Source organism: Macaca nemestrina, chromosome 5 (genome assembly GCF_043159975.1).
Source record: "Macaca nemestrina isolate mMacNem1 chromosome 5, mMacNem.hap1, whole genome shotgun sequence".
NCBI classification, from domain to species: Eukaryota; Metazoa; Chordata; class Mammalia; order Primates; family Cercopithecidae; genus Macaca; species Macaca nemestrina.
This window is the reverse complement of record NC_092129.1, coordinates 160,095,321-160,110,652: the sequence shown is the minus strand read 5'-3', so window position 1 is coordinate 160,110,652 and position 15,332 is coordinate 160,095,321. Positions and strand designations below refer to the sequence as shown.

At 37.4% G+C, this 15,332-nt stretch overlaps 1 pseudogene; it reads left to right on the top strand.

The window, feature by feature from the left end:
• The first annotated feature begins 9,842 nt into the window (after window positions 1–9,842).
• Window positions 9,843–10,903, top strand: LOC105482633 (interferon-stimulated 20 kDa exonuclease-like 2 pseudogene; annotated as a pseudogene).
• The last annotated feature ends 4,429 nt before the right edge of the window (window positions 10,904–15,332 follow it).

The following is a 15,332-nucleotide window of genomic DNA, read 5'->3' as shown; positions in this document are numbered from 1 at the left end:
TGGGGTTTTTGGAGACACCTTGACAGCTCCTATAGTTCACTTAAATGGATGATTTCTTTCTAAATCAAACAGAACCCAATTTCAATGCAGTTCTTAGCTCTTCTATTGGATGGGATGGAGGGGATGAGCAATGAGTTAAAGCGTGAAAGGAGAAAGAAAAGAATGATATTCATATGACAAAGAAATAGAGCAGAGAAACCACTCTAAGTTCAGTGGTTTCTCTGCTCTAAGTTCTAAACACAGCTTTCTCTTTGTATTAGTCTGTTTTCATACTGCTATAAAGAACTGCCCGAGACTGGGTAGTTTATGAAAGGAAGAGGTTTAACTGACTCACAGTTCAGCATGGCTGCGGAGGCCTCAGGAAACTTACAATCATGGCGGAAGGTGAAGAGGAAGCAAGGCACCTTCTTCACAAGGCAGCAGGCAGAAGAACTGCTGAGCAGAGAGGGAAAAGCCCCTTATGAAACCATCAGATCGCGTGAGAACTCACTCACTATCACGAGAGCAGCACGAGGGAACCACATCCATGATTCAATTACCTCCACCTGGTCTCTCCCTTGGCCTGGGGATAATAGGGACTTGGGGTTTACAATTCAAAGTGAGACTTGGTGGGGACGCAAAGCCTAACTATATCACTCTTTTACTAATTACCTTCCCCTAGAAAAGTTGCTTAAATTCTCTGGGCCTCACTTTCTTCATCTGCATGAAAGTATTGGGTTGGATCATCTTTAATATCCCACTTGTCTACTTCTATGTAGATTTCCTAGTGAACTGAGAATTAAGAAAGTACATCCCTGTCCATTCAGGAACAGAAATCAAAGCTTCCATATCTGCTGGAGAAAATAGAAGTTGCTACAGTGAGAATAGCATCAATTATTAGTTACACGTGCTCCATTACTTTGTCACGCCTTGACACTGAGCCAGGTGCAGTGAGAGATTTGACAAGCTGCTCTTACCTTTCTCACAGTTGTTAGGACTTTCATTTAATTTCAGTAAATTAAGAAGCTAGTTAAGAATTCACTGTGGGGAAGGCTATTTTTAAAACTTAAAAATAATTATCACAGAGGTCACCGATGCTGAGACAAGCATCCATTCATAACTGGCCTTCCCATGTAAGTGCATGAGGTCGGTGCTTTATGATATACAAACAGCTGAGCAGTCTGGGACACACTTTGATGATGCTCAAATTATTAAACCTTGTTAACCTCTCAGGGACAGTCAGGGGACAACTATAAATAATTATTCTGACAGGTTTCAGGATTTATTTCTAAGTTATTATTTAGTATCCAAGAAATAAAAATGGTAGTCTGGATTCAAGATATCTGAGTTCTGATACTGGCCCTGCCATTGATTTCTTGTGTAATTTTGTGCAAGTCATCTAACTTCAGGAAGCCTGTTTCCTCATCTGCATAATAAAGGAGTTGAACTGAACATCATTCAAACAAACATGGTGCTCTACTAGGCACCTGGGAAACAACAGTGAATACTAGTGTAGTGTATTAGTGTATAAGTTTGGGAGTGAAATGCATGCAAATAACTGTGCTGGAGCCCAAAGAACTAGATGGAGATACTGGTCCTTGCCTTGAAATGCTAGAATACGATGCCACACCTGCTTCACCTATTTGTTCATCATCCGAAGACCTCCTTCCCACCAAAGACACAGAAAAAGCAAAAAAACATTGCCCAGAAAATGCTTGACATACTCCTTCCTTGACCATACACTTGGATTCATTGAGAAGCTGTCTTATGACTCATTCATTCAACAATTAGGTGCTAAAGATGAGCAGAGCAATGCCAGGATGATCCAAATGTAAAAAATTGTCTGTCTTCAGGAACTCACAGGCTATTGAGAGACCGAAACAAACAGCATGGTGAGCACAATGACAGAGGATTACAGAATGCAGTGGAAACACACAGGAATTGCACTTCCCCTAGAGGAGGGAAGCAAGGTATGAAAGAATACCTGAGGAGAAGAAATTCTAACATACTGTTGTTTATCTTCTTATCAAAGATCTTATTAAAGCTAAAGTAATCCTATCTTGTTTATTACCTATTCATCTGTTTATATGTTTATTTTCTTCCTTCCCTATAACTGTTTCCTGTTGCTGCTATAACAAATTACTGCAAGTTTAGCAGCTTAAACAACACAATTGTTTTATCTTACAGTTTTGGAGGTCAAAAATACAAAATGGATTCAATAGGCTAAAACCAAGGCATCAGAAGACCATTCCTTCTGAGAAGGTGGAGAATCTGTGTCCTTATCTTTTCCGGCTTCTAGAGGTCATCCACATTCATGACCCCTCCCCTCCATCCTCAAAAGCGGCGTCACACATCTTTCTGTACCTTTTCCTGTAGTCATATCAGTGTCTGACTAATTCTGTTCTTCTGCCTCCCTATTCCACTTTTAAGTTTTGTGACTATAATTGGGCCCTACCTGGATAATCCAGGCTAATTTACCTAGTTTAAGGTAAGCTAATTAGCAACCTTAATTTCACCTGCAATCACACTGCCCTCCTTGCTGTGTCAACTAACATAGTCACAGGTTCTGGGGATTAATGAATGGATGTCTTTGAGGGAACCACTATTCTTCCTACCACATTCCTCTTCTAGAAAAATTCATTGCAAACAGAAACTTTACCTTTACCCACTATTGAATCTCCAACAGGTGGAGCAGCACCTAGCACACAGAAGATTCTCTATAGTTATTTGTTGATTGAATGGCTAATTGACAATGGTGATACAACACCAAAAATAATCATTAATTTTTAAAATATTCTTTATTGATTAAAAATGTTAACAATCATTCGCTCCTTTAGCAACTCACACTTTTTGCCAGTAGAGGGTCCTGCATCCATGTTGATGGCTGCTGACTGATCAGAGAGGTGACTGGTAAAGGTTGGGATGGCTGTGGCAATTTCTTAAGACAACAATGAAGTTTACTGCATTGATTGACTCTTCCTTGCAATATTATTCTGCAGCATGCAATGCTGTTTCATAGCATTTACCCACATTAGATTTCTTTCAAATTTCAAACAATCCTCTCGAACCCTGCCACACCTTTATCAACTAAGGTTATGCAATATTCTAAATACTATGTTGTCATTTCGACAGTGTTCACAGCATCTTTGCCAGGGGGAGATTCCATCTCAACAAACCACTTTCTTTGCTCATTCATAAGAAGCAACTCCTTACCCGTTAAAAGTTTTATCATGAGATTTCAGCAATTTAATCACATCTTCAGGCTTCACTTTTAATTCTGGTTTTTTTCCTGTTTTCACCATATCTGCGGTTACTTATTTTTTATTTCAATAGCTTTAGGGATGCAACTGGTTTTTTTGTTACAAAGAATGAATTGTATCACTGAACTCTGGGATTTTAGTGTACCCATCACCTAGATAGAGTACGTTGCACACAATAGGTAGTCTTTTTATGCTGCACCTCTCTCCCACCATCCCCACTTCTGAGTCTCCAAAATTCGCTATACCACTCTGTATGCCTCTGCATACCCATAGCTTAGCTCCTACTTATAAGTGAGAACCTGTGGTGTTTGGTTATCTGCTCCTGAGTTACTTCACTTAGCATAATGGCCTCCAGTTCCATTCAACTTGCTGCAAAATACATTATTTCATTCATTTTTGTGTCTAAGTAGTATTCCATGTGTATATATACCACATTTTCTTTATCCACTCATTGGTTAATGGGCCCTTAGGTCGATTCCATATCTTTGCAATTGTGAATGGTACTGCAATAAACATATGTGTGCAGCTGTATTTTTTATATAATGACTTTTTTTCCCTTGGGTAGATACCCAGTAGTGGAATTGCTGGATTGGTTAGTAGATCTACATTTAGTTCTTTGAGAAATCTCCATACTGCTTTCCATAGAGGCTGTGCTAATTTAAATTCCCACCAGCAGTGTATAGCATTCCCTTTTACTACATTTGTGCCAATGTCTATTGTTTTCTGACTTTCTGATAATGGCCATCTGGCTAGGGTAAGGTAACATCTCATTGTGGTTTTAATCTGCATTTCCCTGATTATTAGTGATACTGAGCATTTTTTCATGTTTATTGGCCATTTGTATACCTTCCTTTGAGAAATGTATGTTCACGTCCTTTCCCACTTTTAATTGGGATTATTTGTTGTTTTCATGCTGATTTGTTTGAGCTACTCGTAGATTTTCGATATTAGTCTTTTGTCAGATGCATAGTTTGCGAATATTTCCTCCCATTCTGTAGGTTGTCTGTTTACTCTGTTGATGGTTTCTTTTGCTGTGCAGAAACTTTTTAGTTTAATTAGATTCCATTTATTTACTTTTGTTTTTGTTGCATTTGTTTTGGGGGCCTCTTAGTCATAAATTCTTTGCGTAGGCCAATGTCCAGAAGAGGTTCTTTTAGGGTTTTCTTCTAGAATTGTTATGGTTTCTGGTCTTAGATTTAAGTCTTTAACCTATCTCGAGTTAATTTTTCTATATGGTGAGAGATAGGGATCCAGTTTCATTCTTCTGAATGTGGCTGTCCAATTTCCCAGTATCATTTATTAAATAGGGAGTCTTTTCCCCAGGATATGTTTTTGTCTGCTTTGTGGAAGATTAGTTGGTTGTCAGTATTTGGATTTACTTCTGGGTTTTCTGTTCCATTGGTCTGTGTGTCTACTTTTATACCAGCACCATGCTGTTTTGGTTACTATAAGCTAACATATCCCAGAAGACTTAAATATTATAGCAATATGGGAATAGAGGAGTAAGAGTTTCCTTTTAAGAGCAGGTGTGGGTGTGGGATGCTGCATTTGCTTTCTACAGATGCCATAACAAAACATTATAAACTTGGTAGCTTTGAACAATAAAAATTAATTACTTTTAAGTTCAGAAGATCAGAAATCTAACCCCAAGGCATTAGCAAGGTCAATTCCTTCTGAGGCTCTGAAGGAAAAATCATCCTAGGCCTCTGTCCTAGCTTCTGGTGCTTGCCAGCAATCTTTGACATTCCTTTGCTTGTAGACACACCACTCCAATCCCTACCTCAATCTTTCCATCACCTTCTTCTGTGTCTCTCTGTGTCCTCCCTTCTTGTTACAAGGACACCAGTGGTTTTACCAGATCACCCTAAATCCAGGATGAGTTCAACTCAAGATCCTTAACTGATTTCATCTGCAACAACCCTAAGTCCAGGTAACATCACATTCTGAACTTCCACATGCACATGAATTTTGGGAGGAACCTATTCAACCCACTCCAAATGCTCTTGTTCTATGACTTACAAACACAGTGCTTCTCAAGGCTCCAAATGGCCTCAAGATGGGTGTCTCTGGGTCTACAATGGTCAGAAAATACTTTCTACTGTAAAGTTAACAGAGACTCTGCAGAAATTTCTCCCCTTTTCTCCTGCATCACGGTTTTTTAAGTACTTCTTGGAAAGAAAATCGGCTGCGCTAATACAGCTCTTCAAATAATTTATCTTTATCAATAAAACCTCAGGAAAATTAAACCACAAAGATATATTTCCAAAATGCACTATCAGTTTGAATGAAGTCCACAAAGGCTCCAAAGCAAGAATGAAGCCTGGGGTGTGTGCCCTCTCCCTTCAGGAGGCTTTTCAACTCTTGGTAAAAGGATTCCAGATACAAATGGACTGCTGGCCTAGATTTGGATGTAGAAGAATGTAAATAGCTGTTGGCTTATTATAGTAGAAATCTCAAACGCTTATTGTTGCTTTCAGTCAGGTGGATATTTTTTATGTGGCTCAGTTTTCTATAGTTGGTGATGGGAGAAATACCTTTTGTTTCGCCTAGCACAGTAAGTCGAGCTGCAGTCTCTCATCAGAATAGGGAGTGAAAAGATGGAACCCCAGGTGGCACAGACCTGAAGGTCCTTTCCTAATACAGAACTTAGGGCTTTACTGTTACAAAATATCAGAAAAGGCTAAGTGCTCACTTAAAAAAAAACAGTAAGGTCAAATCTACAGTGCTTTCCTAGGTAACATTCCCCAGTGCACCATTATTCCCTGTGTTCCTTGTAGCAAGGTGGACAGCTTCACTTATAAAGCATTTCAAGAGAATGAAATAGTAAATTACATTAAGAGTCCCAGAATTACAATTAGAAATTTGATAGGACTCTGTAGACTTTCTTCCCATATAATTCTATGGTTAACCAATACAAGGAAATGTAGAGAAGATTCCAATAAAATACATATTAAGAAAGGAAATGTTACTTTTTTGCTACCACCTTTTGTGAGAGGTATCGTTTTATTAATATTAAGTTAGATTAAAAAGTATATTTGCTATTAAAGATCCAAGACTTTGAAGTCACTTGGTTTATCACTGTCTCTCCATTTACCAATATCCCCAAAACTAATCTTTTTTTTTTAACAATTCCTAACCACTTTTATTTCTGAAATGCAGAAAATAAGAGTTTTACCTCCAAATCAATGCACAATGCTTTGCACATACCAGATACTCTACAAAAACTGGTTGATATAAATGAGACAGAAACAGAAACCACGCTTCAGAAATTCACTGAATGAAACTGACAAAAAGAAGTAACATCATTTATTTATTCAAGAATAGAGGAGTTCTAGTTTTTGATGCAGGAATAGCCCCTTTTCTTCTGAAACTCTGCTTGCCATCCAGGTGCATTCTTCAGAGTGAGAAAGGCAGAATTATTCATACTGTAGAATTTTATAAATTACAGCCCAGGAAAAAAAAAAAAAAAACAACCCTGATCCATTTCACTTCAAAGCCATACACTCTCAAGCCCCCTCATACATGTTAAATTTCTGAGTGTTGTGATACGTCATTCTTTGGCCTCACAGGAAATTTGAGCAACCATATTGAACAATCAATATAAATCCTTTTTCTTTTCACAACATCCAAGCAATAGTTTCCAACTTTGTTTTGAGTCACTCAAAGCAAGATTTTTATAGTTTCTTTGATATGCACTTCTATTTAAAAGTTTTTGCATTTCTGCTTCAAAATCTAACTCCCTTTTGAAATACATTTCTAAAACTATGTTCTAATAATACTGGATTATAAGAAAAATCATGCAGAGATACATGCAGACTTGAGAAATCGATGGCATTTGGAAGATAACTGGAATCATTCTTGTTGGAAGTGACTAGAGGAGTGTTGAATATATAAATTTAATCATTGATTCTAAATTAGTAATAACTGCAGGCCTCGTTTTAAAAGACCTATATGCCAACATGTACTGAAGAGTAGTGGAAAGGGCAATTTTTTAAAAAAGGCTCAACCAGCTGTGTAATTGTGTTGATACATGAATGCCTCTTCTTCGTAAAATTTTGAAACTTTTTCCCGGAATATTATCAAAGCTAATATAATAACTGTATACCCACCACCCAGAATTAATATCAACATTCTATCATGTTTGATTCAGATTTTCATTTTTGTGAAAGATCTAAAATCTACAGATAAAATTTCACTCTTCTCCGAACCCCTCCCCAATCTAATACCTTTCTATCTCCAGCATTAATCGCTGTCCTATATTAGCTGAGTATGCAACATATATTTTAAGGTATTTGTAATCAATATATATTTAAAGATAATATATAAGTGCACACATACAGAATTATAGAGATTTTTCAGTTTACAGAAATGTTATTAAACTGTGCAACTTTCTATAATTTGTTTTTTGTTTTTACTTTAACTTAGATATTTTGAAATCCATCCATGTATGTTCAATATAGTCCATTCAATTTAACTGCTGTATTATAACCTGAATAAATAACTGGTTTATCAATTTTCCTCCACATGAGCATTTGAGCTTTTTTCTCTCTCTCTTACAGATAATACTATCATTTGCACTATTACATATCCTAGAATTCTCCAAGACATATATCTACAACTGGAATTGTCAGACTGTGGTGTAAAATGGGTCTTCAAAAGGTTCATGAAAAATGCATACTATGAAAAAAGTATGCATATTTCAAATTTTTTGCACCAAAATAAACTCATATTAACTTGTTATAATATGTCCAAACAGCATCTAATTTGAGGCACTAGGAAGGATAAGACATCAGTTTGAAAACAGCCCCTAGCAGAGCAACATGAATTCTGCTAAAATGAAGTAAGAACACAGGTCAAACTTCTGATGAAGCATGGGTATAAGAATGGTGACATCATTAGCTGGGTATGTTGGCGTTTGCCTGGAGTCCCACCTGCTTGGGAGGTTGAGGAAGGAGAATCTCTTGAACCCAGGAGGCGGAGGTTGCAGTGAGCCGAGATCACACTACTGCACTCCAGTCTGGCCTGGGCGACAGAGCAAGACTCCATATAAAAAAAAAGAAAAGAAAAGAAAAGAAAAAGAAAAAAGAAAATAATGGTGAGATTATTGATGCTTTAGAAAATGTTTCGGGGAATAATGCCCCAAAGAAATCAGCAGTTTGCAAATAAATAGCTCATTTTAAGAAACACAACAATGTTGAAGCTCATAGTGACAGACGATCCACATCAATTTGCAAGGAAAAATTTATCTTGTTTGTACCCTAGTTGAAGAAAGCCAACATTGAACAGCAGAAACAATAGTCAACATCATAGACATTTCAGCTGGTTCAGTGTGCACGATTTTAATCGAAAAATTAAAGTTGCCAAAAACATTGCACCCATTTCAGCTGCAGACAAGAGCACACATTTAGACAGAAATTTTAAACAAGTGGGATCAAAATCCTAAAGTATTATTTTTTGAAGAATTATAACGGAAGATGAAATATGGCTTTACCACTACACACCTGAAGACAAAGCACAATCTAAGCAATGGCTACCAAGAGATGGAAGTGGCACAGTCAAGAGCAAATGTCATGACAACAGTTTTTTGGGATACTCAAGGAATTTTGCTTGTTGATTTTCTGGAGGGTCAAAGAACAATAAAATCTTATTATGAGAGTGTTTTTGAGAAAGTTAGCCAAAGCTTTAGCAGAAAAAATCCTGGGAGAGCTTCACCAGAGAGTCCTCCTCCACCACAACAATGCTCCTACCAATGCCTCAACAAACAAGGACAATTTTGAAAGAGTTTCGATGGGAAATCACTAGGTATTAACCTGACAATTCTGATTTGGCTCCTTCTGACATTGTTTTTGCATGTTTCCAAATCTTAAAGAATATTTAAGAGGTATTTAATTTCCTCAGTTAATAATGTATTTTAAGATGCAGAAAAGGCCTTCAATAAAATTCATCGTCCTTTCATGTTAAAAACTCTCAATAAACTAGGTATTGAAGGAACATACCTCAAAATAAGAACCATGTATTACAAAACCACAGCCAATATCATACTGAATGGGGAAAAGCTGAAAGGACGCCCCTTGAAAACCACCACAAGATAAGGATGCCCTCTGTCAGCACTCCTATTTAACGTAGTATTGGAAGTTCTGGCCAGGGCAATCAGGCAAGACAAGTAAGTAAAGGGTATTCAAATAGAAAGAGAGGAAGTGAAATTATCTTTGTTTGCAGATAACACGATCCTAAATCTAGAAAACCCCACCGTCTCAGCCCAAAAGCTTCTTAAGCTGATAAGCAATTTCAGCAAAGTCTCAGGATACAAAATCAACGTGCAGAAATCACTAGCATTCCTATGCACCAACAACAGGCAAGCAGAGAGCCAAATCATGAATGAACTCCCATTCATAGTTGCTCCAAAAAGAATAAAATATCTGTCAGCACTGCACCGATTTCCGCATCCAGCTCTGGACGCTTCCAGTCTTAGCTGGGCCCATTTGGGAGGGTGTACTACAGACCTTCACATGTTGAACAGTAGGATTCAGCAGGGAATGAGTTCCACATCCTCCTTTCATCCATCCTTCTTTCCCAACTCCTCTTCCACCTCCCACTGTCCCTATGTCTACTTTACTGCTCAATCTGGATTTGGGGGAACCGCCTCCCAAAAAAACATTAGAAGGAAATGCCAAGCACTGAAATTTTGTCAAGAAGTGGAGGCTCTTGGAATGGAAGGGCTTTCTGGGTAAAAAGAACCAGCCCCCTTGTGAGGCACCTAAGTTTTACTCTGAACCTCCAAAAAATGGGGAAACTCATAGGGTAGATGGCACTTGGAAGACCCCTCCCTTCCTAAAAAATAAGAAGACCACTGCCTCCAATGGATCAGGACAGCCCCTGGACAAGAAAGCTGCAGTGGCTTGACTGACCCCTGCCCCTTTGAAGAAGGTTGATTCTGTTGCTGCTAAACTAGATTTGTTGGGGGAGATCTGGAGTGCCCTTCCCAAGATTAATAGGCACCCAACCCACTCCCAGAAGAAATCCTCTAAGAACCATCCACAGAAGAATGCCCCACAGAACTCCACCCAAGCTCATTCAGAGAATAAATGCTCCAGAGCATCCCAGAAGTTTGCCAAGGAAGATGATGGTGGCAATTAACTCTGAGATGGTGGGCACAAGACCCAAGGGGCATGTTAGTTCCTTGGCTCAATGTAGCATTGCCAACTACAACGGAAATGTGCTTTATGATGAGTACATCCTTCCCCACTGCCACATTGTGGACTACTGGACCAGAATGGAATGGTATCCACAAGCAGCACATGGTGAATGCCACACCCTTCAAGATTGCTCCAGGCCAGATCTTGAAGATACTCACAGGGAAGATAGTGGTGGGACATGCCATCCACAATGACTTCAAAGCCCTTTAGTACTTTCACCCCAAGTCCCTCACCCATGACACCACCTGTATCCCCCCTCCTCAACTGTAAGGATCCTATATCCCCCCACCTGACCACCCAGAGAACGCCACCATGTCTCTGAAGCATCTCACCAAAAAGCTGCTAAACTGGGATATCCAGGTTAGGAAGAGTGGCTATTCCTCTGTGGAAGATGCCCAGGCCACCATGGAGCTGTACAAGTTGGTTGAAGTTGAGTAGGAAGAGCACCTAACCCAGAATCCCCGCTAAGGACTAGCGGCAGTGGGGACGCTGGTGATGTGGGGAGGCAGAGGCAGTACCCATGAGAAACAGAGCAGCAGACCAATGGACAGCTCCACCAACTCCACATCTTTGGAAGCTAGAATTGTGGGGAAAGAGAAGTTCTACCCCAGACTCAATATCCACTGAAATTTCACCTCTGGTGTTGTGCCCTGTGTCTGGTTAAGTGTCCCATGGAAGGGGGAAGCCTTCACGTCAGAACACAGCCTTATGCCATTTACTTCTAAATGGTGCTAGCCACAGGTGTCCCAGGGTGCTCTGTGCCAGTCAAGATTTTTAACTTTCAAGAGGCAGGGCATACTGTGAAATGCAGTTTCCCAAACTGCCTTTTCACTTGGGTGGACATACGTCTCTTTTTATGCTTTTTGGTCTTGAATAATTAACAACAAAAGTAATTGCAACAAAAAGAAAATTGACAAATGGGATCGAATTAAACTAAAGAGCTTCTGCACAGCAAAATAAACTATCATTAGAGCGAACAGACAACCTCCAGAATGGAAGAAAATCTTTGCAGTCTACCCATCTGACAAAGGTCTAATATCCAGAGTCTACAAGGAACTTAAGCAAAAAATAGGAAAAAAAAAAAAAAAAAAAAAAAAAAAAAAAAAAAAAAAAAACATTAAAAAGTGGTCAAAGAACATGAACAGACACTTCTCAAAAGAAGATATTCATGTGGCCAACAAACATATGAAAGAAAGCTTAACATCACTGATCATTAGAGAAATGCAAACCAAAACCACAATGAGATAGATACCATCTCACATGAGTCAGAATGGCGATTACTAAAAAGTCAAGAAACAACAGATGCTGGCGAGGATGCAGAGAAAAGGAAACACTTTTACACTGTTGGTAGGAATGTAAATTAGTTCAACAATTTTGGAAGATGGTGTGGCAATTCCTGAAAGATCTACAAGCAGAAATATCATTTGACCCAACAATCCCATTACTGGGTATATATCCAAAGGAATAGAAATCATTCTATTATAAAGATACATGCACATCTATGTTCATTGCAGCACTATTCACAATAGCAGAGACATTTTATCAACCTGAATGCCCATCAATGATAGGCTGGGTAAAGAAAATGTGGTACTTATACATCATGGAATACTATGTAGCCATAAAAAGGAATGAGATCATGTCCTTTGCAGAAACATGGATGGAGCTGGAAGCTGTTATCCTCAGCACACTAACACAGTGTTCATTTTTCTATTGAGCTCTTTAAGATTTGTAACATATAGTAATATTTTTGTGTCTAGTGATTTTTGATCTGCATTGTATTTAAACTTTATAAAACATCAAATTTTGTCTTTCTTTATAACTTCTTGCTCTGTCTGACTTAAGAAATCCTTTCCACCCTATGGCCATATATATACCAAATATATTTTATTCTAACATTTTGAATGTTTAAGACTTTAATGCATATCTAGGACTTTAAATTTTATAAATGTATCCATTTATATAAATTGAATTTCATAAATTACACTATATTTATTTGTAAATATTATAAATTAAATATTACCTATTAATGTAGTTTACATTAAAGAATTAATATATTTTTGAACATTTGGAATTTTAATGCATATTAAAGTATTTAACATATATTTAGAACACATATATTTTATACAATTTTTTCTTTTTTTATAAGTTCTGAAGGTGTCTGGTTTAAGAGGTCCTTCCCTATCCTGTGGTCATGATATTTTACTATACTTTATTCTAATTTTTGTGTTATTTTATTTTTTGTTATGGAAAATCAAATAGATCAAACTCAGTTTTTGAAATGGCTATGGTCCCATGCAGGCTTAGGTCTAGCTGAGTGCTCTCTAGCTGCTCTATTTATTCTCAGACAAAAGTATTTATGTAAATTTATTAGCCGACTGGCTCTAGCACAATATTAGGGCAGAAATACTTATCATGCTGCTAGATTTAATAGGAATGCTTCTGAAGTTTCTTCCATTAAATACTACACCATAGTTTCCTGAACATCTCCTTCTAGTCCTAATTTGCAAAAGATTTCATCATAAATACATGGCGAATTACATTGATTGCTGCTTATTCTACAACTGTAGGAATTTATTATGCTTTTCTTTATTCTGTAAATGTGTTGGATTAGATTTATAAATTTTTGTGCATGTGAGCCAGCCTTCTATTCCTAGGCTAAGTCCCATTTTACTTCTTATTTATTCATTTATTTTAAACATCTGCATTTTGCTAATAATTTATTTATGATTTTTACATGTACATTCATACATCAGACTATCTTATTTTCATGTATTATAATTAATAAATTATGTCACTAAGTTTATACTAACCCAATAAAATAAGTTATATATCTCTTTGTATTTTTCCCTTTTCTAAAACAGGAAATATCTACTTAGTAAAATTTCAGCAAAATTCACTTACTAAACATTCTGAACCAGGACTTTTTTTTTTTTTAATGGGAGAGATTCTTGACTAGGAAATTAATTTCTTCACTTTTAATTGCTTCATTCAGAGATTTAAATATTTCTTCTTGAGTTAGTTCAGGTAATGTATGTATTTATTTTTTAAGTGACCATGTATTCAAGATTTCAAATTTGTTCATAAGTTTACGTTATGTGTTTCTAGTACTCTCATGATTTGTATACTCCCTTTTCTCATCTAATTGGACTCTTTTCGATCGGGAAAGACAAATGCAGGCTAGACTTCTCATAAAGTCATTATTCCATCTAATCAATCATTGAATCATCAAATATGCATTGATCTTGAATGGTACAGAGAAAACAACTGATACAACCCTCCAAGCCCAGGAATCAAAATTTGATTGAGTTTAAGTAGAGTTTGTTATGTTTTAAGGAAAAATATTTATCTTTTTTAGTTGTCAGTCTTTGTTATATCCCAATCTATGTATTATCTACTTGCATAATATTGTATAAATATAAGCTTTGATAAGCAAACATTTCAATAAATATTCTTAATTGTAGGGGAAAAACTCACTGGGTAGAAAAAATGTGATACTTTCTTTTCTTTTCCAATACCATCAGTCATGAAGAAATAACCAAGGGACCACCTCCATCTGGAGGAAGCTTGTGATAATTCCAGGACATAGAAAGCAATAGCTTTTGGAATAGCAATATCTAAATTCTAAGCCTATAATACAATGTGAATAAAGGTCATCGATAATTACTTTTCAAAAGCTCAGAAAACAAGCAACTGTTTTACAAATTAAACAGAGCACCCAAAATTGAAATTATTGAGTTGACTTTTGGGTTTTTTTGTTGTTGTTGTTGTTTCTATTTTTTTTCTTTTTTTGAGACAGGATCTCGCTCTGTTACCCAGACTGGAGTGCAGTGGTGCCATCACAGCTCACTGCAGCCTTGCAGTGTAGAACTCCTGGGCCTGAGTGATCCTCCCACCTCAGTCTCCCAAGTATCTGGGACTACAGGTGCACACCACCATGCCTGGCTAATTTTTTTTTTTTAAATAGAGACAAGGTCTAACTATATTACCTGGGTTGGGCTCAAACTCCTGGCTTCAAGAGATCCTTACACCTTGGCCCCAAAGTACTGAGATTACAGGCAGGCAGGACCCATCACACCTGACTTTCGTTTTAAAGCAACATTTCTTTTCTCTTTCTTTTTTTTTTTTTTTTTTTTTTTTTTTTTTGGAGACAGAGTTGTTCTGTCACCCAGGCTGGAGTGCAGTGGTGCGATCTCAGCTCACTGCAACCTCTGCCTCCCAGGTTCAAGTGATTCCCCTGCCTCAGCCTCCTAAGTAGCTGAAAAGAAAAATAGTTTTCTATCTTTAGTAGAGACAAGGTTTTGCCATGTTGGCCAGGCTGGTCTCAAACTCCTGACCTCAGGTGATTCACCCACCTCAACCCCCCAAAGTGCTGGGATTACAGGCATGAGCCACCACTCCTGGACTAAAGCAACATTTTCTGAAGAAATGACTTGCAGACAATGATTCCTCAAGAAATTCTGCAAGAGAGGTGGAGGGCAGGCTGTTTCAATCAAAATATATAGAAAAGAGTGCTCACAATTCCTTATTCTTAGAGACTTAAAATGCAAATAAACATAATGTTTTGAGAAATTTTGCAATAAAGATACCTGTTAATCTTTGTTTAATCCAATGTTTCAATGTTACTTAATCACAGACCCACTTTTTTTTCCACGCAGCATCTATTTAGGGTCATGGAATGTGCTTTGAGAAACACTACTGGAGTGGCATTTCCTAGAACTTTAGAAGGTAAAACAGAAAACACACATAGAAATCAATGTGATAACTTACAGATAGGCTCATAGTTAATATAGAGAGAACAACCAAAATTCAAAGCACTAGCCCTTAACAGTAGCCAAATTACCAGGACTCTTTCAAAAAAAAACAGAGTTAAAATTCTCATCCATTTGCATTTCTAAAA